The following is a 13,969-nucleotide window of genomic DNA, read 5'->3' on the forward strand; positions in this document are numbered from 1 at the left end:
AATCAATCAAAAATTGTATGAATGACCCGTACCTGCAAATAAAGCAAAGGTTGTAACTCACTCATGTGAACTTCATGTTTCTATATAGTCCACATTCAGGTGACATAGAATGACAGAGGCAGAGTAAAAGAGAGCCATCACTGCTAACTCTGCAGATGAGACAGGGATCTAAACTGAAGAAGGCAAGAAATAGAGGCTAAGAAGAGGTTGTTTAGTTCCTTTTTCAAAGTGCGAGGCTCGAGGAGCACGCCATTAGGGCCCGGCCTCCCGGCCCCTCGCCACGCCCTCACCAACTCAGGCGGCCGGGCTAGACCAATGGTCGACCGGCCGCGGGAATCACTTCCGGGGCAGCAGGGACGCACGTCCGGAGAGGGAGAGGGCGGAAACTCAGGCCTATTTAGGCCCCTGAAACTGTGGTTCGGTCTCTTTCCTCGCCTGCACCGGACGGACCCTGGACTCCACCCCTCCTGTTTGTTGACTTTGGATTTATCGAAGTTGGGATTGTTGGCGAACCTGCCGAGCAGTTTACCCGGATTGGCGCAGTCGAGCGGTGTCGGAGTGAGGCGCTCGCCAATCCCGGAGCGCGTGGCAGAGGAGAGCTGCCCCGGATCAGCGTTCGCGAGCGGCTGGCTCGGCAGGTAAGGTGTCAGGTGTCCCGGGGACCTTGGGCAGCCGTGGGAGGCGGTGAGGGGCTGGGATAGTAGGCCGCTATGCTTGGGGGCGCCTCCTACCGCCCGCGGCTGCCTGCAGTGTCCCACGTTGTTTGGCGCGCACCGGACTCCGGCGCCTTGACTCCCGACTTGGAGCCCGGGCGGGAAACGGGGGCATGTTTGACTGTTTGCACAAAGAGCCTTAGAGGTAGCAAGGCTCATCAGACTTGATAGGGGGGTGTTCACAGTAGGGTGACTCTCATTAGGTGCTGCAGAGAGGCTTTACAGTGCTTTTCAGTTAATGTTACTCGCATTAGGTGCGGCAGCGTGACTTGCCCCTGCAGCGCCGCATGGCATTGGCCTTTGAGACATTGGGCCCGATAGTAGTACTTGTTGGTGCAGCACGTAGTAGACCTAAACTGTCTGCACAAACCGTGTGCTACAGCGGTCGGCGGTGAAAAGGACACCGATTGGGTCCAGCGTGCATTGCATGAGCTTCAGATACACCTACCCTGCCGCCGACCCCGGGATCGACCGCTCTACTACGACAAGACAGGGTAGGTACTCATACACATACCTCTCGCTTTAAGTGTAGATAGCATACAATTCGATCCTGAAGAAGTTTCCTGATCTTTACTGACTTCTGAGACACGAAACATGTCAATCACAAGAGAGTAGAAACCCTACCATTAGACACCTAGGGCCCGATTCACAGAATGAATTTAAGACTCAATCCTAAACTTACTACTGTTTTGGTATTCACAGATTGCACTTACTACTTTTGGCATTTACAGAATGCACTTACTACTTTTGGTATTCACAGAATGAACTTACTCATTTCGGTATTCACAGAAGTTAGGACTCCTAACTTTAGGACTCCTAAATGCCTTCTGTGAATACCGAAAGTCTTAAAATTAGGATTGTTCTCAATTTAGTAGTAGTAAAGTTAGGGCTCCTAACTTTAGGACTCCTAAATGCCTTCTGTGAATACGGAAAGTCCTAAAATTACGATTTTTCTCAATTTAGTAGTAGTAAAGTTAGTCCTAACTTTACTACTACTAAATTGAGAAAAATTCTAATTTTAAGACTTTCGGTATTCACAGAAGGCATTTAGGAGTCCTAAAGTTAGTAATCCTAACTTTTCTACTACTAAATTAAGAAAAATCGTAATTTTAGGACTTTCGGTATTCACAGAAGGCATTTAGGAGTCCTAAAGTTAGGAGTCCTAACTTTACTACTACTAAATTGAGAAAAATCCTAATTTTAAGACTTTCGGTATTCACAGAAGGCATTTAGGAGTCCTAAAGTTAGGAGTCCTACCTTCTGTGAATACCGAAATGAGTAAGTTCATTCTGTGAATACCAAAAGTAGTAAGTGCATTCTGTGAATGCCAAAAGTAGTAAGTTCATTCTGTGAATACCAAAAGTAGTAAGTGCAATCTGTGAATACCAAAACAGTAGTAAGTTTAGGATTGAGTCTTAAGTTCATTCTGTGAATCGGGCCCCTAATGACTAGGTTTGGGTCCTCTCCTCCTTATTTTAACTAGTCAGTTTACCTCCATAATAAAGGTTGTTTAGGACTAACTGACCTATTTTAATTCCATTACTCCTACTACACTCTCTTGGCCTCTCACCCCCACTGCACCCACCGACAGGAACAAAAGATCCCGATAAAGAGCCCCGGTTCCGGGTGCCCATCAGGTATTGCAGCGCCGACCTGATGAGGGGGCAGGCTAAAATGATGAAGCATGACACCTAGCTTGCTAGGTGTGTGAGAGCCCTAGTTCCATCAAGGAGAACTCCCTCTCCTGCAAACACACATTAGCGATCCTTCTGGATTTCTTTACCAGACCGTGTTCAGTACATCCCCCTTTTACCTCCCTCAATCTGAGGAACTTTGTATTTTTGTCTTGCTATTTCAGTCTTACGGGCCTGTACACTGGACCTCTTTATACTAGCCCCAAGTCCCCTTCTTTTGCTCTTACACTGTTATCTAAACCTGGGAAACTGGCAACACATGTCTCTCTGGACTCAAAGGAAAAGATTTGGAAGGGAGAATATGTGGATATTTTCTCGCTGATCAGACCAAAGAGGAGGGAGGTTGAATTTAGAGAGAAGGAAGGGAGGGAAGGTTCCTTCAGAGATAGGAGACCAAGGGTGGAAGAGTCCATTACCAATTGGTTGTTTGGTTTCCAGGTTTTTACAACTGTAATGTTGGAGAAGAAGCCAGAGCTGGTAATATCTTTGGTGTATTACATGAATAAGATCCTGAAGGCCGACACAGCTCATGGGGGTACAGCATGGTTAGATTATGACAGGGACTTCAGATGGGAAAAAGTAGAAGACCCAGACATTGGGTGGGATCAGGTGGAGGTCAATGTGCGGCTGGAAAACATTAATAACAAAACACACCACACGAAGCAGCCCTTCCGGACCTCTCAGGGGGGACCTAGAGAGAAGAGGGGAACTTGCTAGGCGTTTAACAAAAAAGTGTGCACCTGGCCTTCAGGCCAATGTAAATTCAAACATGCCTGTTCATTCTGTGGTCATCCTTCCCACCCCGAGTTCAAGTGCAATAAAAAATCAAAAGAAAGGGGCAGGGAGAACAAACCCCCACAGCTATAAGCTGCTCACGCCAGTGGATGTTGGGAGACTAATTTTTGGGCTGAATAAGTATCCAGACAGGACAGCAGCCAGGGTTTTGTATCAGGGGTTTTCTAGGGGTTTCCGCATCCCGGCACAAGGCGTCCCCCCTGTAGATCGCTGCAATAACCTGCTATCAGCGCGCATGCATCCCACTGTAGTGTCACAGAAGGTTGAAAAGGAGCGGGCACTCGGCCAGGTGGCTGGCCCTTTCCCTGCTCCCCCGTTGCCAGGTTATGTGTGTTCACCACTGGGGGTGGTTCCTAAGAAGGAGCCAGGTCAATTCAGGATGATACACAACTTGTCAGCGCCAAAGGGGGCATCAGTGAATGACGCCATTGACCCGTCCTTGTGTTCTGTAACTTACTCCTCCTTTGACTTGGCTTTGCAGAAAGTGCGTGACCTTGGGCCAAACGCCATTCACCTCTTGCTGGTACACCCTGAGGATTATCATTTGCTGGGCTTCCAGTTGAACCACCAGTTCTATTATGACATGTGCATGCCAATGGGGTGTGCGGTTTCTTGCAGATACTGTGAGACGTTTAGCACTACGCTGAACGTGGTTGTTCACACTCAGGACAGGTTGCAGGGGAGTGGTGCATTACTTAGATGAATTTATGGTCATGGCCCAGCAGGATCAGATGCGTGCGCACAGGCATTGGGGCAGTTGGTGGCTATGTTTAATGATTTTAAGGTACCATTGGCGCCAGGCAAGACAGTAGGCCCTGACACATGCATGTCCTTTTTAGGAATTGAGATTGACACAGTGGCGGAGGAGTGCGGGTTGCCTTTAGACAAGGTGCAGGCTTTTTCCCTAGCAATTGACACAGCATTGGCTGGGGCTAAGGTTACCCTACATCAATTAATTACAGATGTTGGTGGGCCAGCTGAACTTTGCCCTACGTATCATCCCGATGGGGCGCCCCTTCTCAAGGTCCATAGCTAGGGCAATGGTAGGATTAACTCAGAAGCATCACCATGTGCGCCTACAGGCAGAGGTGAAAGAGGATCTGAGAGTGTGGCGCAGGTTCCTGAGCAATTTCAATGGTAAGGTGGTCTGGTCAGCGTCGCTGGTGTCAAGTGCTGAGCTGGGCTTGCTCACAGACTCAGCAGGTAGCATTGGCTTTGGAGCTATTCTGCGGTCCCAATGGGGCGGGGCGATTGGCCGGCGGATTGGCATGAGAGTGGTTTGACATGAAACATAGCCTTCTTGGAGTTATTCTCGATTATAGTAGCAGTGACCCTGTGGGCGGACTACTTTGAGAACAAGTCAGTTATTTTCTGGTCAGACAACATGGCAGTGGTAGAGGCAATCAACAGGCAGGGAGCTACATGTAAACATGTTCTGAGATTGTCGAAACACTTAGTGTTGGTCTGCTTGAGGCTGAACCTGCTGTTCAAAGCGGCACATATACCAGAGGTAGACAATCAGGCTGCTGATGCTTTGTCTCGTTCCAAGTTGCAGGATTTCCGGAGGTACCAGTACCACCCACAGGGGGAGGAGCAAATGACAGTGTTTCCAACATCACTGTGGAGGATTAGAGCCCCGCTCTACCGGGGCTGGTATGTGCCTCACTGAGTGTTCGCAATAGGAGATCTTATCAACAACAATTTATCTCTTACAGGATGTTTGTGCAGAGGGCCGGGATAACGGGCCTGTTTTCTGCCAACGCAATATACAGTTTCCGGCAAATGTTGAGGGACCAGGGTTGGCCAGTTTCTTATGCGAGGGCACATGTGACATGTTAGACGGGGTTAGACGGGGACCCGGAGGGTCGGCCAAGCAAGGGGGAGAGGCCTCCTGGCGAGGGCCCTCTCCTTAGATCGTACGGACGAGCAACTACCCCCCCACAGATGGACACCACACAAAGATAGGTTCTGTACACTTTTATCGGTATTCTTAGGCAGGTTAAACGTGACGATACAGTAGGACCAGGATACGATGATCCCTTCAATTCTAGTCTCTGGGGAAAAAGGGGTAGCGGGACAGTCTCAGTACCGGTCCGGTACAGGGGTAGCTGGTATATAGCTCTCAATCCTCGAGCTGGAGGGTTCGCAAGTAGGGGCCGCGGCAGCGCCAGCAGGCCTTCAAAGATGGTTCACGAGGATGAGCCGCGGCAGCGCCAGCAGGCCTTCAAAGATGGTTCACGAGGATGAGCCGCGGCAGCGCCAGCAGGCCTTCAAAGATGGTTCACGAGGATGAGCCGCGGCAGCGCCAGCAGGCCTTCAAAGATGGTTCACGAGGATGAGCCGCACCAGCTCCAGCAGGCCTTCAAAGATGGTTCACGAGGATGAGCCGCGGCAGCGCCAGCAGGCCTTCAAGGATGAGTTTGTCTAGGTGTCTCTCGACTCCAGGATACAACTGCCTTCCTGCTCTGGAGCTGCCCCAGTTATAGGTCTGGCGCCCTTTGATGTCCGGACCCTCGCACTTGGAGGTCGGGGGTCCGGGATGAGGGAGTCCAGACACCCAGCAGGGGGGTGGAGCCAGCGCCCAGGGAGGCTGGGGGCGATCGAAACCAGGCGGAGGGGAGCCATCGACACTTCTTCTTCCATTGACTCGCCAAGTGGTCTCTTTTACCCCCTGGGTGGATGGTGGTGCCTCAATGTCGGGGCTTGGCTGGGCCTGAGGCTGAGGTCGACCCGCGGCCACGAGGCCTGGTCGTGGCGGGTCCAAGATGGCGGCTGGGCCGGGGACGGTGGTTCGGGAAAGGGCCCGGGCCAGCCGAGAATGTTGTAGTTACGAGTCTGGGTTCCGTCGGGGAAGAGCTGGGGGTTGACCCGGAGAGCTGCAGGTGGGGGTCTGATCCGGGGAACAGGGGTAGCAGTAGTCCGAGACCCGCCGTGCGGGGAGGGGTCGGGCATGCCACGAGGCCTGTCCAACACGCGTCTCCCCCAGCTGAAGGCAGGGAGAGTCACCCATCCTCTTGGGTAATCTCCTCGCTGAGGCGGAAGAAGCGGGACAGGCCATCTGCGTTGGCGTGGTCTTGGCCTGGGCGATGCTCCACAGTGAAGTCCATCCCCTGCAGGGAGATGGACCAACGTAACAGCTTCGGATTCTCTCCCCGCATCTGCATCAGCCATTGCAGAGGTCGGTGGTCTGTTTGCACCCGGAAGTGGGTACCGAAGAGATAGGGCCGGAGCTTCTTGAGGGCCCACACCACGGCGAAGGCCTCTCGCTCTATGGTGCTCCAGCGCTGTTCTCGGGCCAGCAGGCGTCGGCTGATGAAGGCCACTGGCTGGTCAACTCCCTCTGTGTTGATTTGGGAGAGGACGGCCCCAACGCCGTGATCGGAGGCATCTGTCTGTACTATAAATTCCCGGCTGTAGTCAGGGGCTTGGAGCACTGGGGTGGTGCACAGTGCGGACTTGAGGTTCTCAAAGGCGGCCTGACACTCAGGGGTCCAGTGTACTTTCGGGGGGTTCTTCTTGGACGTGAGTTCTGTGAGGGGCCCCACAATGCTGCCATAGTCCCTCACGAAGCGCCGGTAGTATCCGGTGAGCCCCAGGAAGGCTCGGACCTCTGTTTGGGTGACCGGGGGCTCCCACGCCTGGATGGCTGCGATCTTGAGTTGGAGAGGGGCCACCTGGCCACTTCCTACCTGGTGCCCCAGGTAGGTCACGGACCCTTGGCTGATTTGGCACTTGCTGGCCTTGATTGTTAGTCCTGCCCGCCGGGGGGCGGTCAGGACCTCCCAGAGGTGTTGGAGGTGTTCTGCCCAGTGACGACTGTACACGGCAATATCGTCCAGATAGGCGGCGCTGAACTCCTCCAGCCCGCCAATACTTTGTTCACGAGCCTCTGGAAGGTGGCGGGGGTGTTTTTCATTCCGAAGGGCATCACTTTGAAGTGGTAGTGGCCATCCGGGGTGGAGAAGGCGGATCGCTCCTGGGCGCCTGGGGTGAGGCCGATCTGCCAATAGCCCGCGGTCAAGTCAAAGATGCTCAGGTAGCGGGCGGCCCCAGACGGTCAATCAATTCATCAGCTCGGGAGATGGGGTGAGCGTCTGTTCGGGTGACGGCGTTCAAGCCCCAGTAGTCCACACAAAATCTGAGTTCTGGGGTGACGCCAGGGGCAGCGGCCTTGGGGACCAGCACGACTGGACTGGCCCAGGGACTGTCGGAGGGCTCGATTACTCCTAGGGCCAGCATCTTGGAGACCTCCGATTGGATGCAGGCGTGTACCCGATCGGGAACTCTGTAGGCCCTGTGCCGGATAGGGGGGCTATCCCCGGTGTCGACATCGTGGAGGCACCAGGGGGTGACCCCGGGCGTGAGGGAGAATAAATCGGCGAATTGTTGCAACAAGTCTTTGCAGCTGTGGCGTTGTGCTGGGGTCAGGGTAGAAGAGAGGTTGACCCCTTCCACGGAGCCGCCTTGGGCTAGAGTTTTCAGGAGGTCAGGGAGGGGCTCGGAGTCCTCTTCAGCCCCACTGTCGGTAGCCATCAGGAGGCTAAGTTCTGATCGCACAAAGTGCGGCTTAAGTCTATTGGCATGGAGGACCCGGAGGGGGTTCCTGGGGGACTCCAGGTCTACCAGGTAGGTGACGGGGCCCTTGCGTTCCACCACCTTGAAGGGCCCGGTCCATTTGTCCTGGAGGGCGCAAGGTTTGACCGGAGACATGACCCAGACCTGTTGTCCCGGCTCGAACTCAATAGACGAGGCGTTTTGATCATACCAGCGTTTCATGTCCTCTTGGCTGGCTTCGAGGTTGGCCTTGGCGAGTTCCCGGAACCTTTGGGTCTGATTCCGGAGGGCCAAGAGGTACCTGTACACATCGGGGGGAGCCTTTTGGGGGGTCACCTCCCACCCTTCCTTGACCAGGCTGAGGGGACCCCGGACGGGGTGCCCATACAGGAGCTCGAAAGGGCTGAATCCCAGGGTCTTCTGTGGGACCTCCCGGTAGGCAAACAGGAGGCAGGGTAGTAGCACGTCCCATTGGCGGCGTAGGGGCTCTTCCAGGCCCATGATCATACCCTTGAGGGTGCGATTGAATCGTTCCACTAGTCCGTTTCCTTGCGGGTGGTAGGGGGTCGTAAATTTGTAGGTGACCCCACACTGTTGCCATAGGGACTTCATGTGTCTGGAGATGAAGTTCGTGCCCCGATCACTGACGACCTCTCGGGGAAAGCCCACCCACGAGAAAATCCCCATCAGGGCTCGGCCCACCACGGGCGCTGTCACGGTCCGGAGAGGGATGGCCTCGGGATGGCGGGTGGCATGGTCCACCAGGACGAGAATGAACCGGTGACCTTGCGCTGTCCGGGGCTCCAGGGGCCCCACGATGTCGATTCCCACCCGCTCGAAGGGAGTGGTGACGATTGGAAAGGGTTGCAGGGGGACTTTTAGTTTACGGCCGCTCTTCCCGCTGGCCTGGCAGGTGGGGCAGCCCGGCAGTGGTTTATCACATCGTTCCACATCTTAGGCCAGTAGAAATGGGTCACCAGGAGGCTGTAAGTCTTGTCCTGCCCCAGGTGCCCGGCAAGAGGCACATCGCGTGCCAGGTTCAAAAGGAAGTCTCTGAAGCGGAGGGGGACCACCAGCACCCGGCTGGCCCCCAGTTTGGCAATCTTTTGCTCACTGTAGAGGAGTTCGTTGTCCCAATAGATCCAGTGGGCCCCCGAGGCATCCCCTGCGCTCTGGGCTATGGCTTGCTGTCGGAGCCCCTCGAGGGAGGGGCACGCTCTTTGTTCCTAGCGGAACTGTTCCTGAGTGGGGCCACCTTCTTGGCACCACTGGGCCAGCTCCGGGAGGTCTTGGAGTGGGTCAGGTTCTTCGTTGTCGGACCCCGGGGGACCAGGTTCAGGGGTGGTCTCTTCCATGATGACCGGCGGGGGAGGTTCGGGCCACTCGGGTTCTTCAGTGGATGGGATGGCGCAGGCGGCCATGGATCGGGTCGTCGCACAGACCCATTCAGGGAGGCCAAGCATCCCCAGGTGCTCTCTTCGTTCAACGGCTGCCCAGGGGGAGCTCTCGAGATCGTTCCCCAGGAGACAGTCAATGGGGGCATCGTCTCGGACGGTCACTTTCAGCATGCCCGACACTCCCCCCCACTCGAAGGGGACGCGGGCCATCTGGCACAGGCTTTTGGAGCTGTCCGCAGACCGTACTGGACAAAGTACGTTGGGCAAGATTTGATCGGGGGTCACCAGATGGCAACGGACTGCGGTCACACTGGCCCCCGTGTCGCGGAGGGCTTCGGCACGGTGTCCATTAATGGTGACCCACAGGCTGTACTTCTGCGTGTTGGCTGGGATGGGGGCCCGTGGGACCATGTCCCTTTCTCCTAGACATACCAGGGACATGGCTGCAGGTTCCCACTCGGTCTGGTACGGTTCGCACTCTTCGGCTTCTTTTTCGCCTTGCTCTTCTCCGAGGGCGACGGCGGTGATTTGGCGGTTCATTGGACCCGGGGCCTGGACTGACTGGTTTCTCGGACAGTTGGGGTCATTGGCGTAATGACCGGGCCGCTGGCACTTGTGGCAGACAATGTTGGAGAGGAATCTTGGTCGCGTCGGAGGGCTTCCTCTTCTGGCCGGAGACGGGGGGTTGCTAGTGGGGGGCACCGTGGCGGTGTCCCTGCCCCGACCCTGGCCTCCTCCTCCCCCTCGCGGACAGTGGGACCCCTGGGAGGCTCTGTTTTGTTCGCCCGGCCAATTACGGGGACCCGGGTGCTCTCCCATCGATCCGCTTCGATGGCGAGTTTCCGGGGTTCGGTCAGCTTGCTATCGAGGAGATGCTGCCTTAGTTCAACAAAACAATTATTGGATAGGTGCTCCCACAAGATGAGATCGAATAATTGTTCGTAGGTGGTGACCTGGCTGCCTTTGATCCACCCCTCGAAGGCTCGGCTAAAAAAGTTCACATATTCCACCCAGGTGGTACCGGGGATTCTTTTACAGTCTCGAAATCGCTGCCGGTACATCTCGGGGGTGAGCCCATAGCGAGTGAGGAGGGCGGCTTTCATGTGCTCGTAGGAGGACATCTCTGCGTCGGGGAGTTGTAGCAGGGCATCTCTTCGTTGACGAATCTCCCCCACAACCCGGCTCCCCAGTCTTTTCGCGGAATACGGTGGGAGATCATGGCTACCTCGTAGGCCTTGAACCATTGCTGGATATCGTCGTTCCGGTAGTACTCTCGGACGACGTCTTTGGGAATGTGGACCTTGGTGTCCGTAGGGGGAGCGGAGTTCTGGTTCTCGGGGACGCCGAGATCCTTGTTTTGTCGTCGAATCTCTAGTTCTTTTAAACTGCGCTCGTGTTCGTACGCTAGTTTCTTCTCTTCCAGCTCCCTCTGGCTTTTTTTCTCTTCTCGTTCTTCCCGTAGCCGTAAGTGTTCGAGGGCTATCTTTTTTTCCGCTAGTTTTAGTTCCCCATCTAAGCGGAGTCGAGCCAGTTCCAACTCGTGGAGCCGGCTCCTCTCCCGTTCTCGGGCCTCCTCGGAAGAGAGGCCCTCTCGTCTTTCTTCTTCGGGGGTTGCAATTGTTTCCGTGGTCTCGATGCTTTCGTTTTGGGGTGGGGACGCTCCCGTCTCCACCCAAGACTCCAAGGCGTGCTTGAGGTCGTCTTTGGTGCTCAGTCCCGTGGTAGCGATGCCCAAGTCTATGCAGAATTGCTTCAATTCCTTGTGGCTGTACTCTTCCAGCCGTTCCATCTGGAATTTTGCAGTTGTTCCGGTCTCTTTCGTCGACATTGTTGCGGTGCTTCGTGGGGCGAGTTACTCTCCGTACGATTATGCGTCGGCTCGGATCCCACCGCTGCCACCAATGTTAGACGGGGACCCGGAGGGTCGGCCGAGCAAGGGGGAGAGGCCTCCTGGCAAGGGCCCTCTCCTTAGATCGTACAGACGAGCAACTACCCCCCCACAGATGGATGCCACACAAACGCCACACAAAGATAGGTTCTGTACACTTTTATCGGTATTCTTAGGCAGGTTAAACGTGACGATACAGTAGGACCAGGATACGATGATCCCTTCAATTCTAGTCTCTGGGGAAAAAGGGGTAGCGGGACAGTCTCAGTACCGGTCCGGTACAGGGGTAGCTGGTATATAGCTCTCAATCCTCGAGCTGGAGGGTTCGCAAGTAGGAGCCGCGGCAGCGCCAGCAGGCCTTCAAAGATGGTTCACGAGGATGAGCCGCGGCAGCGCCAGCAGGCCTTCAAGGATGAGTTTGTCTCGCTGTCTCTCGACTCCAGGATACAACTGCCTTCCTGCTCTGGAGCTGCCCCAGTTATAGGTCTGGCGCCCTTTGATGTCCGGACCCTCGCACTTGGAGGTCGGGGGGTCCGGGATGAGGGAGTCCAGACACCCAGCAGTGGGGTGGAGCCAGCGCCCAGGGAGGGGTCGGGCATGCCACGAGGCCTGTCCAACACGACAGCAGTAGGTTTCTTCGCTAAACTGGCGGGCGAGCGCGACCCGGGCGCATCCTTTGTGGTCAAGAAAGTTTGGCAGGGTGGGCTAGATTAGATGGACCCAGAAAGGATTGCCGGAGGCCTTTAGATATTGAGACACTGGGTGACATCCTCAGGTCACTCCCTACGGTTTGCTGCTCATCATTAGAGAGCACATTATTTGGGGCTATATTTTCCCTGGCTTTTTATGGGGCGTTTCGATTGGGGATAATGGTTGGGACCTCCAGAGCTGATCAGTTGGGGGGGGCCTTCAGTTTCGGGACACTAAGCTGATACCGGAGTTTAGTGGTGTCCCTTAAGAGATCAAAAACTGACCAGATGGGAAAGGGGACACCGATCCATCTGTGTCCTGCTCCCGGTATAACAATCTGCCCGGTAGCTCTGATGCAGTCATATTTGGCCATTCGCCCTGCAGGGATGGGGCCGGCCCTGTTCAAACATGAGCTGGGGGATTGCGTGTCACAGTACCAATTTAAAACTATTAACCAACACAAGAGCCAATACTGGAGTTTCAATAATTCAACGAACTGGTTTAAATGAAGGTTGCTTTGATTGAAGCAAAAAACAACCGTTTGTCTTATTAAACCATGCAAATTTATTTAATTATTGCAAGCGTTCTTTTTTTCTTTTTTCAGCACATTATTCGTCGTGCATGGAAAATACAGAATAAACAATGAAATACGTTTTATATACAATATATACAAACATGTAAATACACCATTTCATACACACTTGGCCATACATTCATACACAAACCATACAATACAGATGATAGTACAAGAAACACTGTGTCCAGGCATCGGAAAATAAATCAGTGGAAAATATTTATTTTCATATTTTTGCAATGTCGTTGTAATTATCACGAGATCACTCGTGAACCCAAATTAATGCAATAACTGTTCCAACATGATAATAGTAACCAGATGCGGGACTGAAAAGCTGGTCGACGCGTTTCAAACCCCTAGGAATTGGTGGGGTTCTCCTCAGGACCGTGTTGGTTCTCAATCCAATAGTCAAACCGACAACTTGAGGGTTTCCAAAAAGAATCGTATTTCCCAATAGGTGTAGTCACAGCAGCCGCGGGCGGGCAGCTTCAGACTCGCTGCTCTGATAATTTCTTGGGCGGCCGCTCCTTTTCGAAGAGGGAGCAAGGCGGTAATCCTTCTCCTTAGCTGGTGTGCATAGTTCATCCGGCTGGAGTCCTCGAATGGACACGATTTTACACCACAGAAGTGCACATCCCTGCAGTCTAAAAGCTAATTTACCATATGGGCAATTATTAAGAATAAGACGGAATTGCTCAGAAATACAAGACTAATATCTGCATGTCCAAGCATTTTGCTGTGATATGCAAGAGCGTGGTTATCCACGGAAGCTCCTCAAACATTCTCTTAAGCGTGCCAAATATACACCTAGAGAATGTTTATTACAAACCAAACAGCGCGCACCTTTGGAGAAACTCGTGTGCGTCACCACCTTCTGCCCGGACACACACAAACTAAGACAGGCTGTATCAAGGAATTGGCATTTGTTGGAGGGGTTGAGCTGCCCGTTCCCCAAACCCATTTTTGCCTACAGAAAAAATCGCAGCATTGGCCAGGAACTCATCCGAGCTGATGTGGTTATTCCTAAGCCCAAGAGCGACTTATTGGCGCAATGGAATATCAAGCCTATCGAGGGCCACCACAAGTGTGGTAACTGCGTCGCCTGCTCCAGCACAATAGAAGGCGACGAGTTTGTACATCATGCGATCAAGTGGAAGCACAAAGAATTTTCTAATTGCAGAACAAAGAACGTTGTGTACATGATTCTATGTCCGTGCCAATTAATTTACATTGGAAAAACCAGTCAGCAAGTCAACCAAAGAATAAGCCAGCACCGATTGCGAATTAAGAAAAAGGTGATGTCTGCTCCAATGGTGGAGCATTTCTGTGAGAAGTCCCACAATGAACAAGAATTCAAATGGTCTGTTCTGTACACTATGAATTCCAGGTCAAAATGCCACGACGTCGAGCGCGTTCTGTTACAAAAAGAAGCGTATCTGATTTTAAAATTTAACAGTGCACAGACTGGTTTGAATAACCTGTCTGAGATAGCGCATATCTAATTACATCTGTCCTGATTTGCACCGGTTAGACATCCCTGGTTTGCCCGCTGGTCTTGGTCCTCTATCTCATGCGAATAGGTCCCTGGCCCCGAGAAGCCACCCAAAACGCTAGCACATCCTAGCAGAGTCATTCTTTGCTTTAAAACAAACAATACATCAAAT

The sequence above is a fragment of the Lissotriton vulgaris genome, chromosome 11 (assembly GCF_964263255.1).
Source record: "Lissotriton vulgaris chromosome 11, aLisVul1.2, whole genome shotgun sequence".
Lineage (NCBI taxonomy): Eukaryota > Metazoa > Chordata > Amphibia > Caudata > Salamandridae > Lissotriton > Lissotriton vulgaris.